This window comes from Oreochromis aureus, unplaced genomic scaffold, assembly GCF_013358895.1.
Source record: "Oreochromis aureus strain Israel breed Guangdong unplaced genomic scaffold, ZZ_aureus HiC_scaffold_46, whole genome shotgun sequence".
NCBI classification, from domain to species: domain Eukaryota; kingdom Metazoa; phylum Chordata; class Actinopteri; order Cichliformes; family Cichlidae; genus Oreochromis; species Oreochromis aureus.
This window is the reverse complement of record NW_024108944.1, coordinates 1,230-5,989: the sequence shown is the minus strand read 5'-3', so window position 1 is coordinate 5,989 and position 4,760 is coordinate 1,230. Positions and strand designations below refer to the sequence as shown.

At 34.6% G+C, this 4,760-nt stretch overlaps 1 long non-coding RNA gene across 1 annotated transcript; it reads right to left on the bottom strand.

Annotated features, from left to right (window-relative positions):
- Positions 1-797: 797 nt before the first annotated feature.
- On the bottom strand, positions 798-4,298 carry LOC120437082. Its single transcript, XR_005610813.1, has 3 exons — positions 4,266-4,298; positions 3,012-3,038; positions 798-1,404 (listed from the first exon to the last, which is right to left on the bottom strand). It is a non-coding gene; the product is annotated as an uncharacterized LOC120437082 (long non-coding RNA).
- Positions 4,299-4,760: the final 462 nt, after the last annotated feature.

Sequence of the window (4,760 nt, the reverse complement as noted above, 5' to 3'; positions counted from 1 at the left end):
CTCTTTACCACATCTGCATAAGACACTGTGGCTGTCTGAACACTGCTCTGCACTTCTGGACTGGGAATACTTGTAACAGACACCTTTACCTGCTCACCGGTCTGAGAAACATTTACCTGTTCTTTCTGCTTTTGCCATCTAAGCTTCTGGGACTGCGACCTTTGACCTTTTCTTGGCATTTTATTGAAGTACAAACTGGACCTTATATGTATTTATACACAAATGTAAACAAAACTCAACCTGTAAACACTGAAAAACTAATGACTCCTCAAGTTTCTATTACATCAGATATTTATCAGAATTGATGTAAAAGGCTGACTTAAATACAAACTCAATATAAAGGTTATTTAAAGTTCTTTGAAAACACTTTGGTCTGTTTTATTGTAGCTTTTTCAAAAACTGTATATTATTACTTCTTATATTTTTTTTAACTAGACTGGATAACAAATAGGTCTATACTTCTGTAATATGCAGAATAAATCTCAACAATCAATCAACAGGCTATAATAAAACTCTTAGCTTTTAAGTAGACTTTGTGTAAATCTTTCAGATATCTAAAATTTTAAGCAAATATAAGGAGCTGTGATGGTGTGGTGATCAGATGACAGGCGATGAGGATTCTTCAGCTGGATGTTCTGCAGCAGTCAGGAAACAGGAAGTCTGGGTTCTCAGAGCAGCCTATAGATGACAACTGTAACTGAATACTTACACTGAGTGACAAAAATGGGTTTGTCCTTAAATAATAATAGTATAAACTTGTAGTCAAATGTTATAGTCAATGAAACAAACTTGAAAAATGTATTTGAATCTAATTTAATACAGCAGTCTGCATGTATATATTACAAAATAACCAGATTGTCTTATTACAAATAAACCTTTAAGAGGTGTATATTTTATATAATTTATCAAAGTAATTGCACCTGTAAGCCAAACAGCCAATCAATGTTTATTCCAAAGTGTAATGCAAAATTAAAATGACAAATGTAGGGCTACTTTCTACTGTGAGTTCTACTGTACTGTAATTCTACTACTGTATATTCAACGTTCTACTTGTAATTTCCAGTAAAATGAGTGGATATGAGAGAGTTTAACAACAGGAAAGAAGGAGCAGTGAGAGCGGAGATCTCTCAGATTTCTGAAAACAGATCGACGAAGTTGTGGTAACTTCAATTTCCAAAAACTTGGTTTCTTGTCAAACTTGGTTTCTTGTCAAACTTAGATTTCTTGTCAACACAGGTTTAAGCTTGTCAAAATTAGATAGAGCTCATGGCGGAGAAATGACAGAAGATAGAATGGCTTGTCAAAAAAGATGGAGCAGGGAGAGGGAGAGTGATAGGACAGACTGAAATTGCTTGTTAATTGCTTGTCAACGATAGAGGGAGAGGGTTTTCTGCAGCAGGTCACCTGTAAGACAAAAAGGGACTGGAATTAGGCACATTTCCAATAAACATGGCTTTCCAGTATTTTTCGGACTATAAGTCAAACTTAAAATTCTTTAGTTTTCTCAGAAATCAATAGTTTAGCTTATGTATTAATTCTGGCTGTGCTTACTGACCTCAACCCAATTTTATGTGCTACACGGGGCTCAAACATCTGTCAGAATGTTTTAGTACGACTTTGGAAAGCTACAAAGCTGCAGCGCTTGATGGATTGTTGGAGCATTACAGCTACAGTAGTCAGGAGCCTCGCGGAGTAATTCGTATTGTGCTTAAACATAATATTATGGTGTGTGTATGAGGACCTGGTATCTGTTTAGAGACATGCGTACGAAGCAGATTTCAAAACCGAACAATCCATGAAGAATTTGATAGATTTGTGAACAGAAAAAGATTGTACACTTACAATCTTTTACTGTAAGTGTACTTGTGTATTGTACACAATACACTTTTTATATGTATAAAAAGTGTATTGTTGTGTGTTACCACTGAAAAATGTTGAGAGTTACTGTGAATAAGTTGAATAGTTTGAGTTATCTGAATATTTGGTTAGCTGCGTACACCTTATAATCCGAAAAATACAGTACATACAGGGCTTTACATATTGAAGAATTCCACAGTACATTATTTGACTGAACTGATTGAAAATGCTCAAAAATGGTGGTGGAACTATTCTAAAGAAACTTTTAGATTCTATTAACACAATAAAAACAAACAGTGTCTATAAACTTAAACCAAGATGTGCTGCTACAATAACCTACTGTAAATATCATATGGTCCAACAAAACACACACACTGAGGTTAGAGAAGACAGTTTCAGGCCACCTGCTTAAAATTTATGCCACATCACATGTTCCTTAATCCCCAAAGTTCTCAAATCCCTGTTTCTGTGTGTACTTACCTGGGACAACAGTACATCATAATATCTGGGCACACAGAAACAGGGATTTGAGATCCGTTAACATAAAAGTAAACAATACTTTACTCAGTATGACTTTTGGCAAAATGAGAAATTTGGAGATGGATGGTTCCTACAAAGCAGTTTCTACATATTTCAGTCACATTTGGGGCACGTTTAATACACAGCCATAAGCACTCCACTAAATCTAGGACGTACTTATAATGGCGATTTAAAGGCCTAATTAAAAATGTAGTATGATGATAATTTCTTTGTAGATCATTTAATCATAAAATACAGAAATGAGTGCTGTATCTGTGCTTTAGATTTTTTCCAGTGATCAACAAAATCTTTAATTAAAAGACTAATTCAAAGAGCAGTTTTCAGACAGTGACTTAATTTAATGAAGGGAAAGAAGCTTTTGAAATCCACAAGGCCCTACTTGAAGACTTAATTGTACCTAAACTGCTGTTCATGAGCTGCTCTAATGTGAAAAAATATGCGCTGCTACAATAACCTACTGACCTCTGTAGGTCTGGAAATGTTTACACAGACTTTTCTAGGATTTGATGACTTTTGATGATCCCCAATAGCTGTGCTGACTCACAGCACTACACTGAATCTCCTATAATGAGAAACATTTCCCAGCACTGCACCTCAGAAAAACCTTTACTTACCAGACTTGAGACGATCAGATCAGCAGTCTAGAGAAAGGAAACAATTCATCAGATCACTGTTTGATGATTCAGACTGTAGAGCCTCTTCACACAAAATCCAATTTACTGTGACACAAATTAACTAGTAAAATCCTCAATTACTTTACTTTTTTAAGTTTACTGTCGTCTAAAGAGGAGATAATTGAACTGCAGGGTCTCACATGGCTATAGCATGTGTAATAAAAGCATTATTACTACAGAAATGCAAAGAATAGGCACCAATATACACCAAATATTTCCTACACAGAAGCCTTGTGGCTCCAACATTTTCTACAACAGGTCAGTGCTAATAAAGTGTGAAAAACCAAAACTTTTAATGTCCTTTCAGGTTAAAAACATTAAATACAAAGTAATTCTTGAAATCAGAAGCAACAGAAAACCTCATCATGTTTTGGTTAGTCTGATATGAATATGCAAATCCTAAAATACATGTAAATATTGACATGTTAGAATAACAGAGGTGCAGAATGTTTTGTGATTAAAAGTTTTAACTTTTAACGATTAAAATGAAATGTCTTAAAATATTACACTACAAAGTCCTTTCATTGTACCAGTTGCTAGGAATATTTATGTATTTTGCAATGTCCCTTTTTGGCAACATTTCTATTTAATTTTAAAACATATTATATTCACTAAATAAGCAATAAACTAATTAGACACACTGGCTTTAATGTACCTAACAATGTCCACTCACACCTCTGGTTCTCTTCGTTTTTATTATTGTTAAAGCTATTACTTATACCGAGTCAGGCAAAATACTTCTACAGTGTTCTGACTTTAATGTAATACATCAGCAGAATTTGAGAGACAATATAAATCAATACCTGTGCAGCTCTTAAGTGTTTGAGCAACCACTTATACTGACTCCCCTAAAACACTTTAATTGTTTTGTCTGCTACTTAAATCCACAAACATAAGGAGAAAATGAACAACTGTATAAAGACATCTGACATTTAGCTATGTTTGGATTTGACTAACCATCAACACAAAACATTTAAATCATACATAAATGGGCTATTAAACTTCAGGGACATTTTCAGGGACAGTCAGAGGCCCTGTGTGGGGGCTTTGCTGCTACAGGTCACAAATCCTGTGTTTTTGCCAATCAGTAAATGGAAACATATCACAAAAAGTCAAACTACTGTATGTAAGTCGTCAAATGTGCTACGCAATGCCAGGTTCATACTGCTTCAGTTACAATCACTGTTTACTTACCAGCAAAGGCAAAACCAAAGATCTCTTTCACTCTGTGTAACAAAAGACAAAGCACAAAAATACAGAATGAGACAACTCAAATCAGCATCACAGTCAATACTGCATCACTCTGTGTAGTCCAAAAGATTCAGTACACTTCTTTGTTTACCACAGCAACAAACAACTCACTTCTTTTTTCTACACCTTATTAAAGATTACTGTCTTCATTAAGGTAATATGTGGTTTCATCCATTTGTAATAAGCCACACAAGTTTCTCAGTTATGTGATAGCTCTATTAGTTTGGTGCTATTAGATAACACAGTAGATTTAATAAGCAATGATTTGCTACACCTAGCACTGCACACTTTATCAAATTCTGACATCACAATTTCAAAGCATGAACAATCATAAATGAAAGCTTGGATGATATATTTGTAGGCTTCAACATTTTAGTTGGTCTGCATTCAAATTCTGCTTCCTAAAAATATTATCACCTGCACACGGTATCATTTAAT